Source organism: Mobula birostris, chromosome 22, assembly GCF_030028105.1.
Source record: "Mobula birostris isolate sMobBir1 chromosome 22, sMobBir1.hap1, whole genome shotgun sequence".
Classification (NCBI taxonomy): domain Eukaryota; kingdom Metazoa; phylum Chordata; class Chondrichthyes; order Myliobatiformes; family Myliobatidae; genus Mobula; species Mobula birostris.
The window spans coordinates 47,073,608-47,096,714 of record NC_092391.1 but is presented as its reverse complement, the minus strand read 5'-3'; positions in this window follow the sequence as shown (position 1 = coordinate 47,096,714).

Genomic DNA, 23,107 nt, shown 5'->3' with positions numbered 1-23,107 from the left:
TTTTCCTTTCATTTCAGACTTCTGGTCTGCTGGGCTTGTCCCAGTAGGTAAGACTATGCAACATACCAGACTTCATAACATTAGCAACCCATTACACCAACAAAGGAGTTACTTGTCCTTAACAACTAAGTCATTTTACCCTCTCACAAAAATTCCCATTGTCTTCCCCCACCATCTCTTCTACCTAACTAATTTTCCCCCTTCCTGGTTCTGATGAAAGGTTGCAGATTTAGACTATAAGGTTATTTGGCCCTAGTGGGTCTGCTCCGCCATTTGATCATGGCTGATTTACTTTCCCGCTTAACCCATTCTCTTGCCCTCTCCCAAAAACCTTTGATACCCTTACTAATCAGGAACCAATTAACCTCTGCTTTAAATGTATCCGCTAACTTATCCTCCACAGCCTTCTGTTCCATAGATTCAGCACCTCTTGCCAAAGAAATTCCACCTCGTTTTTCTATTTTGATGCAAGCTATCTGGTTCCAGACTTTCCCACTGTTGGAAATTTTTCCTTGTCCACTCTATCTAGGCCTTTCAATATTCAATAGGCTTCAATAAGATTCCTCCTCATTCTTCTAAACTCTACCAAGTATAGACTCAGAGCAACCCAACACCCCCCACACAGTACGTTAACTTTTTCATTCCCAAGAGCATTCTTGTAAACATCCTCCGGAATCTCTCCAACGCCGACACATTCTTTCTTAAATATGGGATCCAAAACTGCTCACAATGCTACAAATGTGCTCTGGCAAATGCCTGATAAAGCCTCAGCATTACAATCTTGCTTTTCATATTCCAGTCCTCTTGAAGGCATTTGCCTTCCTTACTATCGACTCGACTTGCAAGTTAACCTTTAGGGAGTCCTAGTCAAGGACTCTCAAGTCCCTTTGCACCTCTGATTTCTGAATTCACCCCCTGCACCATTTAGAAAATAGTCTGCGCCTTTTATTCCTTCTACCCAAATGCTTGGCCATATACTTGTCGACACTGTAGTCCACCTGTCATTTCTTTGCCCCCTCTCGTCATCTGTCTAAGTCCTTCTGCAAACACACTGCTTCACAGCACTAAACAACAGGAATTCTGCAGATGCTGGAAATTCAAGCAACACACATCAAAGTTGCTGGTGAACGCAGCAGGCCAAGCAGCATCTGTAGGAAGAGGTGCAGTCGACGTTTCAGGCCGAGACCCTTCGTCAGAACTAACTGAAGGAAGAGTGAGTAAGGGATTTGAAAGTTGGAGGGGGAGGGGGAGATCCAAAATGATAGGAGAAGACAGGAGGGGGAGGGATGGAGCCAAGAGCTGGACAGGTGATCGGCAAAAGGGGATACGAGAGGATCATGGGACAGGAGGTCCGGGAAGAAAGACAAGGGGGTGGGGGCCCAGAGGATGGGCAAGAGGTATATTCAGAGGGACAGAGGGAGAAAAAGGAGAGTGAGAGAAAGAATGTGTGCATAAAAATAAGTAACAGATGGGGTACGAGTGCTACACATGCCCTTACACTTCCTCCCTTACCACCATTCAGGGCCCCAAACAGTCCTTCCAGGTGAGGCAACACTTCACCTGTGAGTCGGCTGGGGTGATATACTGCGTCCGGTGCTCCCGGTGTGGCCTTCTATATATTGGCGAGACCCAACGCAGACTAGGAGACCGCTTTGCTGAACATCTACGCTCTGTCCGCCAGAGAAAGCAGGATCTCCCAGTGGCCACACATTTTAATTCCACATCCCATTCCCATTCTGACATGTCTATCCACGGCCTCCTCTACTGTAAAGATGAAGCCACACTCAGGTTGGGGGAACAACACCTTATATTCCGTCTGGGTAGCCTCCAACCTGATGGCATGAACATCGACTTCTCTAACTTCCGCTAATGCCCCACCTCCCCCTCGTACCCCATCCGTTATTTATTTTTATACACACATTCTTTCTCTCACTCTCCTTTTTCTCCCTCTGTCCCTCTGAATATACCTCTTCCCCATCCTCTGGGTCCCGCCCCCCCGTCTTTCTTCCCGGACCTCCTGTCCCATGATCCTCTCGTATCCCCTTTTGCCAATCACCTGTCCAGCTCTTGGCTCCATCCCTCCCCCTCCTGTCTTCTCCTATCATTTTGGATCTCCCCTTCCCACTCCAACTTTCAAATCCCTTACTCACTCTTCCTTCAGTTAGTCCTGACGGAGGGTCTCGGCCTGAAACGTCGACTGCACCTCTTCCTACAGATGCTGCCTGGCCTGCTGCATTCACCAGCAACTTTGATGTGTGTTGCTTCCACAGCACTACCTGCTCCTCTTTGTATCATCCACAAACGTGGCCACAAAGGCATCAACTCATCAATTTGAAACCTTAACTGGAAGCAACTAAAGGAAAAACTTTCTAAGAAATGTGCTGTGAACTACTGAGGTTTCTCAGTATTTACTATTTTTATTTCCAATTTTCAGCATGTGGGAATTTGTCCTTCACGTTCCTTTATTTCCAGTAATGGAGAATGATGGGTGACCTGACTGAGGGCTCTAACACAATGAAAGGTTTTCATGGCGTGACCATATTTCCGTTTGCGGGGAACAACATGGGCCGAAGCTACCAATAAACAAGGAGTCCAGTGAGGAACTCACAGAAAGTATCACAAACAGTAGAAAATCTGCAGATGCTGGAAATCCAATCAACACACACAAAATGCTGGAGGTACTTAGCAGGCCAGGCAGCATCTATGGAAAAGAGTAAACAGTTGATGTTTCGGGCTGAGACCCTTCTCATTTTTTTTTTCTCCAGTCCTAAAAAAGAGTCTCGGCCCGAAATGTTGACTGTTTCCTCTTTTTCCAAAGTTGCTGCCTGGCCTGGGTCAGCTCCTCCAGCATTTTTTGTGTGTTGCTCAGAATTCACAAGAAATGTGTTTACCTACTGAATGTTGAAAGAATGGACATGTTTCCACAACTTGTGGTTGAAGAAGAATGTATAGAATCACTTAAGAGGAGGTGGACAATTAGAAATTAGAGATGGGAATCAAGGATAAGGCTGACAGATTTAACAGGGAAAACACTGGTTTGGCCTGTTCCTGTGCTCTATGTCTTATGCAATCACATGTAAGTTTCCCTGGTCCAACGTTTAAACTCTCTTTCTCAAAACCTTTCAATTCAGATTCCTCTTCAAGTCTATTCCAAGGCCTTTCTCTCCAGCAAATCTACTAACCTTGGTCTTTCCTCCGGTCTCCTTGTGTGAACTGTTAAAAACACCACAATAAACAAAATACTGAATAGGTGCAAAGATCTGTTGCTAATTAACACAACCTTAATAAGCTTGTATTCCAGCTCCCAGTGACCTCAAACTTGCATAGTCAGATGAGAACAAGATTGGGCAGTCACCCGTTCTCTCTCTATGGCCGAATAACTGAGATAAAGTGGAGTGTGAGGAGCAAAATGAGGCGCCAGGGTTTCTTGTGGAGCTATGCAACTTCTTCCAGTTCATCTGTGAAACAGTTTAATTCTCCTCTTCTCATGTCTCTTCTTTCCTTTTCAAGGTGGCTAGGGTCCTGTTGGAGTCCATGAACTACAGCTGCGCCCAGGCTACGGTTCTTGATGGGTGGTGGATTCCCGCTCTTGGAACTCGTCAAGCAACCTGGCATATCAATGTCTTCAGGTGGGGCCTGGAAGATATGTAGCATCAGGGTGCAGCCCTGTGGACAACCTGGTTCCTAGCCAAAGTCACTGCTTGAAGCATCGCGGAAGATTGAAACATTGAGACAGCGGGTGGTGCGCGCAGCTGTCGGAGGCCCCAGAACTCGAGTGATCTCTCTCTCTCTCTCTCTCTCGATGCTGAATGAGAGTCTGTTGGTCGAGTCGGGGGGCTCATAGAAGCGATGCTGCTGAATATAACATCAAAACTGCGAGCTGTTGGTCTCCCCTCTTGCTGTGGCAGGAGCGATATCTCCCTCTCCCTCGCCAGCGAGAGAGAGAGCCCGTCTGAGATGTCGAAGCGTTGGGATGGATAGTAGTTTTTGATGGACTCTAGATTGTGGTCTCTGGAGGCTTTGCTCGTGCTTGCATGGTGCGTAGTGGGGGTTAATGCTTTTGCTGGAGCAAGTGGGGGAGGGGGAGGATTGACACTTTTGCTGCTGCTGGTACGTGGGGGAGCTTTGGAGTTCTAATGCTTTTCTGTCATTTCTTCTTTGGGATATAGTTTCCTCTCTGTTTTGTGGATATTTGTGAAGAGTAAGAATTTCAGGTTGTATACATTTTCTGATACTAAATGGGACAACGGATCTCTCCAGAATTTTTCATGTTGCTAGCTAATCTGGTATTCTGAGGAATTATTTGTTCCCTTGAAAGGAAACCTCAACGACAGAAGAGGAGAAACCTAAATGGACTTCATTATATCCATCACAATATTGGTTTATCAATAGTTGGGAATGGTGTTTACCCGATAACGGATAGTAAATATTGCTGCGCATTGCTGTAACTTTAATAAACATGCGTGTGTTTGCAAGGAATAATGAACATAGACTTTAGAAACCCATTTATCATTTCTTAACAAAGTGTTTTTGTTTTCTGGCGTCAGAGGAAAAGTTCTCAGTCATCAATCTCCCACTGCAACGTAATGGGAGGGCCTAATCAACTTCCATGTTTGTACCCACTCACGGGCCTTAATTTAGATAAATGTACAAACATTTTTAGAGATATGTGATCTCAAATAAAATCTCAAGCTACTGAGAATATATTGAGAGTTAAACAAAATGCTGATCAAAGGAGCAGATTTTATCAGGGATGCCTGGAGAGACTAAAGTATTTGGCAATGAAGTAACAGAATTTAGGCATTGGCCAAAGAACAAATAATGTTCAGATCTGACTACCAGGCTTCCATTAGCTTCATATATTTGATTAGAACAAAAAACATAGGTGCAGAATTAGGCTACTTGGGCCATCAAGTCTACTCCATCATTCCATCATAGCTGATTTATTATCTCTCTCAAACTCATTCTCCTGCCTTCTCCCCATAACCTTTGAAGCCCTGACTAATCAAGAACCTATCAACCTCCTCACCAAATATACTTAATGCCTTGGTGTCCACAGGTTCACCATCATCTGGCTAATGAAATTTCTCCTCAACTGTTTTCTAAATGAAGGTCCCTCTTTTCTAAGGCTCTATCCTTTGGTCCTAGACTCACCCACTATAGGGTACATCCTCTTCACATCCACTCAATCCAGGCCTTTCAATGTTCAATAGGTTTCAAAGTGATCCCCCTTCATTCTTCTAAACTCCAGTGAGTACTGGCCCAGTGCAATCAAATACTCCTCATATTTCAACCCTATCATTCCTGGAATCATTCTCAGATGTTGTAGTCCGCATGGGCCAGTTGGGGGGAGGAGCCTGTTTCCATGCTGTATTACATTATAAGTCTGTTAATGACTTCAGTGTGCCCCTGCAGCTATCTCAAATGGACTGTGCATGCCTGATGTCAGAACATGGCAGCTCTGGCTAAAGGCTTCACATTTCCTTTAATTCGCTACATGCAACACACATTTCATTCAAAACCTGAAAAATTACAGCTTGCCCCTATGCTGATATGCAAATCAAAGCAGTACAGGAGATGGTCCAATGAAATCCAAATCATTAAAGACATTTAATGATGCCAAGAATGTGTGAGTCATTTGGCAATCTTCTCTGATAAGCATCAGAGTTTTCTTTTACATCCATTCCAGCACAGTATAAGGTGAGTTATGTCCAACAGCATTGTCCCTAGACTGCTATCTATGTCAATTCACACCTGACAAGTTAAATTAAAGGAAAATTAAATGGCAGATTCCCAAATAAAAACTTTGATTCCATAGCAAGTTTCATCAAGATTGTAATGATCGTTTTCTAATTGTGCTCTAAAAAGTGAAGGTGATTAAACTATTAACGAGCATCACCACACTGAAGCACACTGACAAAAATATGAACGAAAGAACGTCTGCTGGATTGTAGTTCACGGCTTAAGATTCCCCAGTTACTCAGTGTAGCAATGAGTAGCCGGATGCTAGCTGGTAAGCTGTCACCAGCAGATGGTGCGTTACCCGGCAGGCTGCCAACGTGAGGGAATTCGGAAAAGTTTATATCTTAAAGCTAATTTAGACAACATTGACAAAGGCTCTGAGAAATGTGTGAGAGAAAGAAATTTTGCAGTGAAGTGAAACTCATGCTTCAGTAAGTGGGAGCTGGAAAAGCATTAATTGGAATGTAACTACCAGAGTAGTTGTTATGTTAACCGGTTCACATCCAGTTTTTAAGGTACCTGGTGGAGCAGTGACCTTTCTTGATAACTCGCGCAAGTAGATATTTATTTTCCAGCGCTACTCAATGGAGAATTGAATTTTCTGAAGTGAAATGCGATGATGGCCATGTCTGGAGCATTCCCCTTTATCCCAAGAAATCCTGCCATTGTTCACCTCATGTGGCTTCTGTGACAAAAGGCACACCTATGGATGAACTCCCTGGGCAGCTCTCCCTAGAAGCTTTGCGGGAAATCCTGAAGCAGGTTGTATTTCAGATGATAATCACTGAGTACACATGGAAGCAAATAACCACAAGTCACCAGCAGCTAACAAGAAAAGGCTCACTTTATTCTCACTCTTTGCCTCCTGCCAGTCAGCTAATGCTCTATCCATGCTAGTATCTAGTAAGAGACATAGGTTCTTAACTTGTTAAACAGACTCAGGTGTGGCACTTTGTCAAAGGCCTTCCGAAAATCCAAGCACACAACATTCATTGATTCTCCTTTGTCTATCCTGCTTGTTATTTGCTCAAAGAATTCCAACAGACTTGTCAGGCAAGATTTTCCCTTCAGGAAACCATACTAACTACGGCCTATTTTATCATGTGCGTCTAAGTACCCTGAAGCTACATCCTTAACAATCAACTCCATCTCCCCAACCACTGCAGTCAGACTAACTGGCCTAATGTTTCCTTTCTTCTGCCTCTCTCCCTTCTTGAAGAGTGGAATGACATTTGCACTTTTCCAGTCTTCCAGAACCATTCTAGAACCTAGTGATTCTTGAATGATTATTACTAATGCCTCCACAATCTCTTCAGCCACCACTTTCAGAACCCTGATGTATACACTATCTGGTCCAAGTGATTTATCTACCATAGGCTTTTCAGTTTCCCCAAGAACCTTCTCCCTCATAATGGCAACTTCAGACTCTTCCACCCCCAAGACTCTTGAACTTTTAGTGTACTGCTGGTGTCTTCCACAGTGAAGACAGCTACAAAATACTTGCTCAGTTCATCCACTATTTCCTTATCCCCCATTATTACCTCTCCAGTATCATATTCCAGCAGTTCAATTTGCACTCTCACCCCTCTTTTCCACTTGAATTATCGAAAGAAATTTCCAGTATCCTCTTTAATATTATTGGCTAGCTCAGCTTTATATTCCATTTTTTCCTTCTTTATGACTTTTTTAGTTGCCTTCTGTTGTTTTTTAAAAGCTAGAAGTCTCACTGTACATTGTCTCTGTTTGTAATCCAACTACCCCATTGTCATGACGGGTTCTGTCGGGTTTCGGTGGGACTCAAGTGCAGACCAATGAATACTCTTTCACCAGGATTTATTAGGGAGCACAATGGTAACAGTCTTTCGAAAACAGAAGACAGGCACAAATCCGAAATGGCAGGCAGAGGTCTTAACCGGGAAAGGCAGCCAGGCGAGGGCAGACAATCCAGAGCGCGCAGGCAAAAATCAGGTCCAAGAATGGGCAAAATCCAAAACACAGAATCAGGCAAAATCAGTTGGCAGAAGTTGCAGTGACAGGCTAGAACGATACAGGTCAGAACTGGGACGAACTGGCAGAGGATGCTAGTCAAGGCAGGGTTTAAATGGACAGGGTAATGAGTGAAAATTAGACACAGGTGGGTGCGAATGAGGAGACAAGCAGGTAATTGGAGGAAGTCCAAAAAGGAAAGGGGCTGGGCCAGAACCCACATGGCCAGGTGAAAGAAAACAGAAATTAAAGACTGTCGTGATCCAGAGCTACCAACAGAGGCCCTTCGACCCAGTGTTCAGGCCGGATCCTTAACATGTCAGTTCTATCACTCTGGTTCCCATTCCCCTGCTGAATTAGTTTAAACCCTCCCAAATTGCCCTAGCAAACCTGCCCGCAATGATATTTCTCCCTCTTGGTTCAGGTGTAACCTGTCCCTTTTGTACAAGTCGTACCTTCCCCAGAAGAGATCACAATGATCCATTAATCTGAAACCCTGCCCCCTGCACCTGCTCCTCAGCCACACATTCGTCTGCCGAGTCACCCTATTTTTACCCTCAGTGCCCCATGGCACAGGCAGCAATTCAGAGATTATTACCCTGGAGGTCCTGTTTTTCAGCTCTCTACCTAGGTCCCTAAAATCTCTCTTCAGGACCTTCTTACCTTTCTTTCCTATGTCATTGGTTCCAATACATACCAAGACTTCTGGCCACTCACCCTCCTCCTTTTATAGTTACGTGGACCTGATCTGAGACATCCCTGACCCTGGCACCTGGGAAGCAACGTTCCCTCTGTGTGTCTCTATCATGTCCACAGAATATTATCTCTATTGCTATTTCTATGGAATCTCCAGTCCGCACAAGAGACTTATAAATAAGATACGGATGACTGGAGTCTGAGGAAGTGTATTGGCATGGATAGTGGATTGGTTAACCGATAGAAGGCAGAGAGTTGGTATAAATGGGCGTTTCTACAGTCAGTCGTGAGTGGAGTGTCGCAGGGGTTGGTGCCTGGCCCGCAGCTGTTTACCATTTACATTGATGATTTGGAAGAGGGGACTGAGTGTAGCGTAGCAAAATTTGCTGATGACACTAAACTGAGTGGAAAAGCAAATTGTACAGAGGTTGTGGAGAGTCTGCAGAGGGATATAGATAGGTTAAGTGAGTGGGCCAAGGTCTGGCAGATGGAATATAATGTTGGTAAATGCGAGATCATCCACTTTGGAAGGAATAATAGAAGAGCAGATTATTATTTAAATGATGAAAGATTGCAGCATGCTGTTGTGCAGGAGGGACTTGGAAGTGCTTGTTCATGAGTCACAAAAAGTTGGCTTGCAGGTACAACAGGTTATTAAGAAGGCAAATGGAATGTTGGCCTTCAGTACTAGGGGGATTGAATTCAAGAGCAGGGAGGTCATGCTGCAACTGTACAGGGTACTGGTAAGGCCGCACCTGGAGTACTATGTGCAGTTCTGATCTCCATACTTGAGGAAGGAGATACTGGCTTTGGAGGCAGTGCAGAGGAAGTTCACCAGGCTGATTCCAGGGATGTAGATAAACCTATGAGGAAAATTTGAGTCGTCTGGGACTATACTCTCTGGAGTTCAGAAGAATGAGAGGGCATCTTATGGAAGCAAACAAAATTTTGAAAGGGATAGGTAAGAAAGCCATGTTGGCAGCTGATGGAGTAACATCGTTTTAGATTTCTCCTATCCTATTTACCTTATTGTCTCCTACCAGTTTTTTTAACCCTTATTATAATACTTTAATACTGCTCTACTATGGCTGGGAAAAGAACAAAAGCTTCTGCAAAAGAAAGGGAAACAGAAGATGAATCCCCAGTCACTTTGGATTCAATCAGTGACTTCTTATACGGCAAAAATCGGAATTTTCTGAGGAGCTTCAACGACTTAATGGCAAATTGGATACAATCCAACAAACTTTAACTGAGCATGAAAACCGAATTCAGGAAAATGCTGCAAAGCTGGTGACACTCGAAGAGGATGTTGAAGATACAATTAAACTCTGCAAAGAGTTATCCTTATCCAATGAAAAAATGATGAAAAGGATTATCAATCTAGATAATAGAAACAGGAGAAATAACGTGTGAATTCTGGGTCTTGAAGAATCAATTGAAGGCGCTGACCCTACGAAGTTCTTTGGAAACTTTCTGAAGCAGCCATTCCTTGTTTTATTCACTTCTGAGCCGAAGCTCGATCCAACATATCGCTCACCAACTTTGAAGCCATTGTCATCGGCAGCGAGTCTTAGATCAGTCATTCTAAGTTTTCATGAATTTCGTATAAGGACCTTTTTTAAGTTGCCATACCTGTCAACAAGAAATGATCGATTTTCATGGTTATAAGGTCAGATTTGTGGAAGACCATTTGCCTGAGGTTATGGCTGATCATATGAAATATAAAGAAGGTATGTCGGAACTTTACAATAAAGGATTTAAACCATCTCTTTGGTTTCCCGTCCGTCCGAGTATCGTTTTGAAGAATGGATTGCAAAAAAGAATAAAGTTGGTTGAAGACGCAAAAGAGTTTCTGAAGGCTGAAGTCCAAAACTTTTATATTTCTTATTTGATCATTTTTTTCTTCTGTTAATATGAATTTGAAATAAGGTTTCAATAAGCTTATATTTTGGCTGTTCATATTTTTTTTGATACTTTTTTATTATATCCCTTTTTGAGGCTTTATTTTAATATATCTTTCTTTGAATTTGTTTAAACTGATCCTTTTATATTTTCAAATACTGAGTTATTTTCCTTTTTATGTTGTGTCTTGGTAGGGACATAATTGACCTTGAAGGACTCGAGTTTCTGTCAACAGGATTTTTTTGGGGAGGGAACCTTTTAGTTGTTAGCTTGCTGACTGTCCATTGGTCATCCTTCTAGCTTTGGGTGGGGGAGGAAGTAGGGCCTATTTCTCTCTGGGAGCTGTATTGGGTTGATTATATGATTGTCTCTTTGACTACCTTACCTTATGGTTTGCTTTCTAGTTTTAATAACTTATGGCCAGATCTTTTAATTACATGTTGATTGGTATTTAAAATGGTTCGAAATATTAACTTATTTAGTTCGAATGTGAAAGGGCTGAATCACCCCATTAAACGGAACAAAGTGTTTGCTTATATTAAAAAATTAAAAGCACCCATTATTTTCTTACAAGAAACGCACATACGCAGCTGTGATAGCTTTTGATTTTTTATTTGGTGGAAGGATTGCAATTCCATCCTTCGTTTAATGCAAAATCACGTGGAGTTTCGATTTTTGTAGATAATGCAGTTTCTTTTGTTCAGCATAAAGTTGTTTCGGATCCTAATGGTCGATTTGTTATTGTATCAGGGAGCTTAGACAGTAAATTGATTGTTTTTGCTAATGTATATGCCCCCAACATAGATGATCCAGGATTTTTTGAACTTCTATTTTCGTTTTTGCCAGATTTGCGTACTTACTCTCTTGTGATGGGAGGAGATTTTAACTGCTGGTTAGATCCAGTATTAGATCGCTCATCTGTCAAACCAGCCACACCTAATAAATCAGCTTTGTTTATTCAATCCATTCTAACTAAATGTGTTATAGTTGATGCTTGGCGTTTTCTTCATCCGACGGACAGGGAGTATTCTTTTTTCTCTCATGTCCATCATTCTTATACCAGGATAGATTATTTTTTTATTGACCGTCAAATGATTCCATTGGTTCAATCGATCGAATATAAAGAGATTGCCATTTCTGATCACTCTCCTGTACTTCTATCTTTAAATCTTCCTAGTCCTACCCCTATGAGTAGACTTTGGTGATTTAATTTAACTCTGTTATCCAACGAGGACTTTTTAAAATTTATGGAGAATCAAAATACTCTTTTATTTGAAGAAAATATATTGGAAAAGACATCTGGTCTTATTATATGGGATACTTTTAAAGCATATATCCGGGGTCAAATTATTTCTTATACCACAAACATCATTAAAAAAGTTAACAAAGAGAGAAACAAACTAGCTAATCAGTTAAAACAACTGGACCATAAATATGCTTCGGTACTCGATCCTGAAACATAAAGAGACGTATTGAAACCAAAACTAAATATGATCTTCTTTTAACGTATCCAATTGAAAGCCAGCTTTTAAAAGATAGGAGTCAATTTTATATTCATGGAGATAAAACCAGTAAGCTACTGGCGAATCAATTGAAGTCATTTATAGCGAAGCGGCAAATTAAAGAAATACGTAAAATTAATGGGGACATGACAACTAACCACTTTGAAATTAATGACACTTATAGTGAATTTTATTCTAAGTTGTACAGTTCTTACTTTGTTAATGATAATATTGCAATGAATAATTTTTAGATCAATTAAATATTCCTAATCTTTCGTTAGATGCTCATAAGCAATTGGATCAACCTATTTCCCAGGAAGAAATTGCTCAGGCTATTCGAGAATTGCATTCTGAGAAATCCCCAGGACCTGATGGATTCTCTGCAGAGTTTAATAAGGCTTTTTCCTCCTTGCTTATACCACACTTATGTTCTACCCTTACTGATTTCTTTAAGGTAGGAAGGTTACCACAGTCTTTTTATGAAGCTTCCATTTTGTTTATTCTAAAAAAGAATAAGAATCCTACAGAATGTTCTTTGTATAGACCTATCTCTTTACTCAATTTTGATACTAAAATTTTATCTGAAGTGTTGGCTTGCAGACAGGATTTATTAAAAATCGATATTCCCATTTTAATATACAGCGTTTGTTAAATGTTGTGTATTCTCCATCTAAAGAAATATCAGAACGTGTGATATGTTTGGATGCGGAGAAGGCCTTTGACAGCGTTGAATGGAATTATCTTTTTACATCCTTAGAAAAATTTAATTTTGGACCTAATTTTATTCATTGGATTAAGCCACTTTATTTATCTCCCTCCACTCGGGTTCTTACTAATCTTTAGAATTCTAAACCCTTTAAACTCCAACGTGGGACTAGACAAATTTGTCCTTTGAGCCCTCTGCTTTTTGATTTGGTTTTAGAACCCTTAGCAATCGCTTTTCGAGAGTCTAAAGAGATTACTGATATTTTAAGGAGAGGTACTAGTCATAAAGTGTTGCTCTATGCTGATGACTTATTACTTTTTATATCTAATGTTACAACCTCTTTACCATTTGTGTTCTGCTTACTGATGAATTTTAGTCAGTTCTCAGGATATAAATTAAATTTACATAGGAATGAACTGTTTCCTTTAAACAATTTAATACCAACTGATATTAACCTTCCTTTTAAAATTTTAAGAGAACAATTTATGTATTTAGGAGCAACACACACAGGAGTTGCTGGCGAACGCAGCAGGCCAGGCAGCATCTCTAGGAAGAGGTACAGTTGACGTTTCGGGCCAAGACCCTTCTTCTCGGCCCGAAACATCGACCGTACCTCTTCCTAGCGATGCTGCCTAGCCTGCTGCGTTCACCAGCAACTTTTATGTGTGTTGCTTGAAATTCTAGCATCTGCAGATTTCCTCATGTTTTTGTATTTAGGAGTAACAATTACTAAGAATTATAAAGATTTACTTAAGGAAGATTTTTTAACTTTAATGAATTATGTTAAAAAAACACTTTCTAATTGGTCGCCTCTCTCTTTATCATTGATTGGCCGAGTTAATTCTATTAAAATGAATATCTTACCTAAATTTATATACCTTTTTCAAGCTGTGCCTGTTTTTATTCCTAAATCCTTTTTTGACTCTTTGGATTCAATTCTTTCTTCCTATATATGGAAGAATAAAAAACCTCAAATAAATAAAGCTCACCTTCAAAAATCCAAACAGAATAGAGGCTTTGCCTTACCCAATTTTAGGTTATATTACTGGGCAGTTAATATACGAAATATTACGTTCTGGATATATTACATTAACCATGAGAATTGTCCTATATGGGTCTCTTTGGAAATCAACTCTGTTGTGAAATTTTCCATTATTTCTTAACCTCCACTAGGAGATTGGTTATAGGGGATTCGTAGCCCATTCTTTAGTTAGAGCCTTCAGCATCTTGGGCATCGAGGGAGAGAGGAACAGGAGAGCCATCCGCAGTACCACCGATGCGGCAGAGAGGGCCTCAAGATGGCTGTGGCTCAAAAGAGGGGAGCCATGAAGTAGTTAGCCATCTGGACACAAGCTGGGGTCTGATCAGCCCCGGCTGGGTCACTTGGAAGAAGTTGTATAATGTTGAAAGACTTGAAACACCCGATGATTCCAGGAACATCACTGAAGATGTGTCCAGAAGCATCAATAGATGTATGTACACAGTACACAGCTTACCTGGATCCTCGCTTCCTTTATCTTTAAATAAACTAACTGACAATGTGGTGGTTAAACCTACTTTAAGGATTTGGTTACAGTTTAGAAAACATTTTGGTTTATTGAGATTCTCCCTCTCGAGTCCCATCTTTTCTAATTGTTTTTTAAACCATCTATAATTGACTTACCTTTTAAAGAATGAGATAGATTGGGTATTAAACGATTTCAGGATTTGTTTGATGGAGGGAATCTCTCTTATTTTGTGCAACTTTCAATGAAATTTAACGTTTCCAATACCCACTTTTTTCTATACTTACAAATTAAAGATTTTTTAAGATCTCAATTACATACATTTCCTACAAGTCCAGATAAGAATATAATAGATACAATTTTTAATCTGAAACACTTTGACAACAGTTCAATATCTTACATTTGCGGTCTGCTGTTGGGACTGAAAAAGGCCTCCAGATAAAATTAAAGGAGATTGGGAAAAGGATTTACAGATTGTCATTTCAGAAGAGAGCTGGAAGATTATTTTAAAATTGATTAATTCTTCATCATTATGTGCTCGTCATTCTTTATCACAGTTCAAAGTGGTACAGAGAGTTCATATGTCTAAAGGCAAGCTCTGTCATTTCTACGCAGATATTGCCCCTTACTGTGATAGATGTATTAATGGAGTGGCCACACTAATTCATATGTTTTGGACAGGTCCGAGCCTTAAAAAATTTTGGAAAGATGTATTTCAAACTTTTCCTGTACCTTTCAATGTTAGTTTTAAGCCCAATCCCCTGACTGCCTTGTTTGGTATTGTTGAGGATAGTACTACAAAATTGAAGCCATCTAATTTGCGGGTATTGGCCTTTATGTCTCTTATGGCCAGGAGGGTGACCTTGCTGAAGTGGAAGGAGGCCACCCCGCCCACTCATGTTCAATGGCTATCTGATGTTATGTTGCGCCCTGATCTAGAGAAGATTCGTTGTTCGATTTCTGATTCTAAACGTGATTTTCTAATATAATGGGGACCCTTTCTGAGTTATTTTCATAATCTTTGAACTGTTATTAAAGTATGGATCTGAGCCATTATTATTATAATATTATATGGTAAGGTTTTTTTTTTCTTCTCTTCTTTTTTACCAACCAGCTCATTTTGATAGTGGGGGTAGATTTATTTTAATAAAATAAAATTATTTTATTTTATTTCATTTCATAATTCAGTCTTTTTTTCTACATGGTTGATTTTGGACATGGAATACTGTGATCATATTACTGCGATTTAAATGCAATGTAATCCGTATTACTTACTTGTATCCTTATGAATTTTGTATTTGTATTCATGCAATTTATATAATATTAATAAAAATATTGAAAGAAAGGGATAGATAAGATAGAAGTAGAAAAGTTGTTTCCATTGGTAGGTGAGACTAGAACTAGAAGACATTGCCTCAAGGTTCAGGAGAGAAGATTCAGGATGGAGATGAGGAGAAACTGTTTTTCCCAGAGCGTGGTGAATCTGTAGAACTCTCTGCCCAGGGAAGCAGTTGAGACTTCCTCACTAAATATATTTAAGAAACAGTTAGAAAGGTTTTTACATAGTAATGGAATTAAGGGTTATGGGGAAAAGGCAGGTAGATGGAGCTGAGTTTACGGACAGATCAGTCATGATCTTATTGAATGGTGGGGCAGGGTCGATGGGCCGGATGGTTGACTCCTGTTCCTATTTCTTATGTTCTTCATCTCTGTTCCCTTCTGAGACATAGCACCCTACTCAGCGCCAGAGACCTGGTCGCTCTGGTTCCCCCCACCACCACCCACTCCCGGTAGGTTGTCCCCATCAATAGTATCCAAAGTGGTATACTTATTATTGGGGGAACTGCCACAGGTATACTCTGCACTGGCTGCCTATTCCCCTTCCTTCTCCTGACAGTCACCCAGTTTCCTGCCTCCCGGAACCTAGGGGTGACCACCTACTTGTAGCTTCTATCTGTCACTACCTCAGTCTCCCATATGAGCCAAAGGTCATCAAGCTGCAGCTCCAGTTCCTTAACACATTCTCTGTGGAGTCTCATTTCGGTGCACCTGGTGCAGATGTAATTATCCGTGAGGCTGGAGGTCTCCCAGAATCCCCTCATCTCACACAGAGGGCAAAACACTGCCCCGGAGCCATTCCCACTGCACCAACTGGGCCCTAAAAGACAAGGAATGAAAAAATCAAGAGGAAGAAGGAACTTACCAGATGCTTACCTCACCCAAGCCTGATGAGCCAAAGCCATTCCAACACTGGCCCATTAACACAATGACTACTCCACTTGCCCCTGCCTTATTTTTATTCACCCCTTCTTCTGAATCCCATTCACTGATTATTTATGGCACTGAGTTCAAAAGCCTCAGGGTAAAGTGCTGCTCTATGAAACTCTGGCCAGACCACAATTAGGGTATTGTGTTCCATTCTGGTCACCTCATTATAGGAAGGATGTGGAAGCTTTAGACAGAGTCTAGAGGAGTTTTATAAGAATGCTGTCTGGATTAGACAACATGTCTTATGAGGAAAGGTCGAGCAAGCTAGGGCTTTGCTCTTTGGGGATAAGGAGGATGTGAGGTGACTTGAAAGAGGTGTATAAGATGATAAGAGGCATAGATTGAGTGGACAATCAATGCCTTTTTCCAGGGTGGAAATGATTAATATGTGGGCACTTAATTTTAAGATGATTGGAGTATAGGGGGATGATAGAGGTAAAGGTTTTTCTTTTACACAGAGAATGGTGGGTATGGGGGACGTGCTGGCAGAGGTGATGGCAAAGGCAGATACATTGAAGATATTTAGGAGACTCCTAGATGGTTGAATAGTTGAAAGGAAAATGGAGAATTATGTTGAAGGAAAAGGATAGAATGATCTTGGAATAGTTTAAAAGGTAAATAGGCCTGTATTGTGCTGTACTGCTCCACTGTATGTTCTATGTTCCATCTACTCCCATAAACCTTCGCCTCTTTGCTTAGCAGGAAAACATAAAGCTTTGTAAATAATGGAGCTGTTGCAAGGAGCTGATTGACCTAATTCCTGTCTTTACTTCTTAATGTGAAGTTGGGAAAGGATTCAGATTTTCAGCATTAAATAATGGGTTGCCAGAAGTAATTATAGAGTATTTTATATTGTGCACTCTCAGGACATTGCTAAACCCCCTTTAACTACTGAGGAATGTTTGAATGGCAGTGGTTGATGTACTGTTGGAAATGGAACAGCCAGTCTGAAGAAGAGAGCTCCCATTGAGGTCCAGTGTTAATATCAGAGCATTCAAACTTAAGAAGTGGGAGCAGGGAAAGATTACTTGGCTGTTCCACCATTCAGTTCGGTCACGTCTGAACCTTCACCTTATTCCTACCCTATCCGTGACTCCCTTCACATCCAGAAACCTATTGCCGTCTACTCGAAAGGCGGTCAAAGGCTGAAGATTTCCAGCCCTCTTAGGTCACGTATTCCAAGGGTTTACTACTTTCTGTGTGAATGGATGATCATTTAGTATTTGCATCTCCAGGTTGGCCTAATCTCAAATAATAATGAGGCAGCTTACAGAGAAGTCATCACCCTGACATAGTGGTGTCAAGAAAACAACCTCTCCCTCAATGTCGCAAAACCAAAGGAGCTGATTGTGGATTACAGGAGGAATGGAGTCAGGCTAGCCCCTGTTAACATCAATGGATCTGGGGTTGAAAGGGTGAACAGCTTTAAGTTCCTCGGCACACACATCACCGAGGATCTCTCGTGGTCTGTACTTCCCTCAATCGCAAGACTCTGCAGAGAGTGGTGCGGACAGCCCAGTGCATCTGTAGATGTGAACTTCCCACTGTTCAGGACATTTACAAAGATAGGTGTGTAAAAAGGGCCCAAAGGATCATTGGAGACCCCAACCACAAACTGTTCCAGCTGCTACCATTCGAGAAATGGTACCGTAGCTTAAAAGCCAGGACCAACAGGCTCCAGTTGTGCTTCTTCCACCAGGCCATCAGACTGCTTAATTCATGCTAACACAACTGTATTCTATGTTATATTGACTATCCTGTTGTACATACTATTTATTATAAGTTATTATAAATTGCACATTGCACATTTAGACGGAGATGCAATGTAAAGATATTTACTCCTCATGTATATGAAGGACGTGAGTAATAAAGTCAATTCAAATTCAATTCCCTTCTTGCCTGTCAGAATCCTGTATATTTCCTTGAAATCACCACCTATTCTTGTAAGCACAGGCACAGACTGCAAGGTTAGCCTACTTAATCTCTCCTCAATGTCAAACTTGCCATGCTAGGAACCGATGTGGTGAACCTTCACTGCACTCCTTCCATTGCAAATCAAAATTTCCTTTGATAGGGAGACTAGATGTGTATATAATTTTCATATGTGGTCTCATTGGGCTTTTATATCATTAGAGTAAGATATTTTTACTCTTATACTGTGGTTCATCCTAAATGCTTGCCAACTTGTGTGTTTATTGATAGAACAAGGAGATCCAGGACCCTTGGAACATCTCTCACCATTGAAAAATACTTTCTATCTTGATTGCTGATCCAGGCTGTGTAGTGTTAAATGCTTTAGTGATGTTGCTTGGTGGTTAGATATTGGAAATGACAGTAGCTTCATTGCTGGAAATAATTCGGAAGAGATGTAGCTCTGGTGGTTGACAGTTGGGTTAAGTTGTTCTCCGATCTTGGCAATTTACTTGCAAACATTTCGGCACCATGCAAGGAGACATCATCAGTGCGCTGTTGATTGTGATGTTTCCTCTGAGTGTTTGGCCTTTATATACTTACCTATCAGCTGATTGGATGTCATTTTGGAAACAGTTGTGACGTGGGGAGGAAATCTCGTCACTTATTGGCTGTGTGGCAAATTTCTTCTGTTGTGGTCTGGAATTTTGCCCACACCGGCCCATAAGTAAGATTGAGGGCTATGTAACACACATCAAAGTTGCTGGTGAATGCAGCAGGCCAGGCAGCATCTGTAGGAAGAGGTGCAGTCGACGTTTCAGGCCGAGACCCTTCGTCAGGACTAACTGAAGGAAGAGTGAGTAAGGGATTTGAAAGTTGGAGGGGGAGGGGGAGATCCAAAATGATAGGAGAAGACAGGAGGGGTAGGGATGGAGCCAGGAGCTGGACAGGTGATTGGCAAAAGGGGATACGAGAGGATCATGGGACAGGAGGTCCGGGAAGAAAGACGGGGGGGCGGGACCCAGAGGATGGGCAAGAGGTATATTCAGAGGAACAGAGGGAGAAAACGGAGAGTGAGAGAAAGAATATGTGCATAAAAATAAGTAACAGATTGGGTACGAGGGGGAGGTGGGGCCTTTGCGGAAGTTAGAGAAGTCGATGTTCATGCCATCAGGTTGGAGGCTACCCAGATGGAATATAAGGTGTTGTTCCTCCAACCTGAGTGTGGCTTCATCTTTACAGTAGAGGAGGCCGTGGATAGACATGTCAGAATGGGAATGGGATGTGGAATTAAAATGTGTGGCCACTGGGAGATCCTGCTTTCTCTGGCGGACAGAGCGTAGATGTTCAGCAAAGCGGTCTCCCAGTCTGCGTTGGGTCTCGCCAATATATAAAAGGCCACATCGGGAGAGGGCTATGTGTTTGTTTACTGTTGTTTTTTAAATTAGAAATTGTGTATCTTTGCAAGAGTGGCGTAATAATTCCTCCAAAAGATAGCAGACAGGTCACATGGGTCTTGAAGACATAACTTTCTGCCAGAAGGGAGATAACTTTCCACTGAGAACTACCTAACTCATAATAAGTGGCACAGGAATACTGTTGTCCTCTCTCTCCTTCCTTCATTATTAGAACTGGTAAGATGGGTACCTGCCCGCCTGTTGTCTCCTTGTTTTTCATGTTACAATAGCAATCTGGTGGATTTTGAAAAATCTCTTTTCCTGTTTATTCCCTGTTTGAGAATATGAACTGTATTTTTTGAATCGTGCAAGGCACTCAATTTGGGCCAAATTTATTAATCACTGCCCCGAAGTTTCTGGCGAAAGTTGCGGAAATATGTCAAGCTCGTTTGCTGCTGGAGTCAACAACATGTCTGTGGATCAATGGATTAGTGAAGAACGCGCTGTGGAAGCTGAAGAGAACACTTGCCCAATGTAAAACAACAGAACAGTTATTGCAGTGGGATTGCCAGTCCTTAAGATCTCAGGATGTAATTTATTGCTTTACATTGTAACAGATCTTTATGAGATATTGGACGTTGAGAAAGTTAAAAATGCACAATCATGCTAGATCTCCTGTGATGCTGCTCATGACAAGTCAGAGGATGCCACATTGTAAGAAGTGACTGACTGAACTGAGCCACACAGAAGCTGTACCTGGGAAATATAAAAGTCTTTATTCACACAGCAAACCTTCAGGAGAGAGTCTAAGAGTGACAAAGAGAATCTTACTCTCCTGACACAGTGTTTAATACTTTTTTAAAAAGGAGGGTAACAATAATTGATTAACTACAACCTCAATGGTCATAATCACTTACTTAACTTTAACATCTTGAATATAGTCAGGTAACTTTGCAGAATTACACATTTATAATGGTAGAACATCCTACCCAGCAGAATCCCTTTGTATATCCAATATCAGTATTTGTTCCGTGGGGTGTATGGGGTGTCGGGGAGGGGTAGCACCTCTGGTGGGGAAACATGTTGCGGCCTTTTCAAGGTGGTTAGCCCTCCTTTGGTCCCCACCTGGCACTCAACTCTCACCTGTGGCTCCCCGTAGCTGTTTGCACGCGACAGCGGCCACAACCCAGGCAATGGCTTTGACAAGCCGGCTAAACCAGGTGAGGGTAGCCGACGGGTCTCAAACCCTCGGTGAGATAGGGAGTTGTCTATCCCCGCATGTGAAGACAGACTCCGGTGGATTGAGCGGAAGGTCCAACAGTGAAGAAGGCGGTCTCTGCAAGCGTCGTGGAACGCGTAGAGCACGATAAGACACAGAAGATGTCCTGGTCATCCACTGCGCCTAGCCCCATCTCCAGCCCTCTCGACTCTGTCTTGCCGCTGGATCCAGATGGGAATTGGGAAGAGAGGGTGAGGCTGACGCTGCGCAACTCTCCCTCACTTAAATCCAAATCAAGTGCTAGTCTCGACACCAAGATCCAGCTAGTGGCACAGTGACATCAGCGTTGGACTCCGGAGCGAAGGTTCCCGAGTTCGAATCCAGTTGAGCCGCTCCCGGGCACACTCTCCATCCGTGCTGGGTTGAGTGTCGAGCTCGCAACTCGACCTCGTAAAAAATATGAATGGTGTTGAGGTCTTTGTCCATGATGATGGATGAACAATATGTTGTTCCAAAAGCTTGTGAGCACGAACTACCGATACCTCTTTTGTGACTGTGTTGAGAAATGGCCCTCATGCGTTTACAACTAGCTAGAATAGTAAGTGATGAAATATGTAGATCTGTCATTAACTGTGTAAAGATACAGCTTTAATAATGTGCTAATGCAGAAGGTGGTCATTTAATACCGTACCTGATCTTTTTCTGATGCTTTCCATGACCATCAAACTAACATATATCATTATTATCATATGTGCCATGTCGTATGGAAGGCGTGATCATGGTGAGCATGAATGTTCTTGGCAAATGTTTCTACATTAGTGGTTTGCCATTATCTTCTTCTGGTTAGTGTCCTTTCAAGATGCGTGACCCCAGCCATGATCAATACTGTTTAGAGATTGTCTGCTTGGCGTCACTGGTCGCATAACCCGGGCTTGTAACGTGCACCGACTGCTCATATGACAATCCACCACCTACTCCTATGGATTCACATGACTGATTGGCAGGAGAGCAGGTGCTGCACCTTGTCCAAGGGTGATCTGCAGGCTGGCGGAGGTAAGGAGTACCTTACACCTCCTTTGGTAAAGATGTAAGGTGCTCCCAGTAACCTCAATACAAAACAATAAAACAACCTGAAACGTCAGTGTGGTTTGGGTAGTATGGCTCATTTTGAAGCCAATACTTCTGAAATGACAAATTACTATTGTCAATATCAGCGAATGTTTAATAAGTAAACACAAAAGATTGTGCAGATGATGGAAATCCAGAGCAATGAACTCAAAATATATCCTGATGAAGCGTCTTGACCCAAAATGTCGACTGTTTATTTCTCTCCATAGATGCTACCTGATCTGCTGAGTTCTTCCAGCATTTTGTGGGTGTTGTTTTATGGGTGCTATCTTAAGGAAGCTTAATTCTTTAACAACAAACAGGGTCACTCCTGTTTTAAATAGCTTACTTCAGGAAATCTTCAGTACCTGGTCATTAACATTAACAAAAGTAACTGGATGTTTTTATCAAATTATATGGTGTTGTGTATTTAACATTTCAGTAATTTCTGGTATGGGGGTGGGGCTACTGTACAGGACTGAAAGAAGCTGCTGAGAGTTGTAAATTTAGTCGGCTCCATCTTGGGTACTAGCTTACAAATACCCAGGACATCTTCAAGGAGTGGTGTCTCAGAAAGGCAGCGTCCATTATTAAGGACCTCCAGCACCCAGGGCATGTACTTTTCTTGCTTTTGCCATTGGGTAGGAGGTACAGAAGCCTGAAGGCACACACTCAGTGATTCAGGAACAGCTTCTTCCCCTCTGCCGTCCGATTCCTAAATGGACATTGAACCCTGGGACACGACCTCACTTTTTTAATATACAATATTTCTGCTTTTCACACAATTTTTGATCTGTTCAATTTTTCTTTCTCTTCTATGTTATGTACTGCATTGTACTGCTGCTGCTAAGCTAATAAATTTCACGTCACATGCTGGTGATTATAAACCTCATTCTGATTCTGATATTTGAGTAATAATGTCAGTATATTATTTGAGTAAGCATTCTTTATGTGTTTAAATAATTATTATGAGTTACATGTATCTGTAAAAGTATATGAATTGGATTCACCATGGCTCTATCATGTGATAAGTGCGTGGGCATTGCTTGAAAGTAAAAACGAACTTAGACTCACATTCCCGGCTTCCTTGTTTTCCTTTCAATTAGCATTTTATGCTTTGGATTACAAAACAAGAAACGCTCTGATAAAGCTTTTGTCTCCTTTTC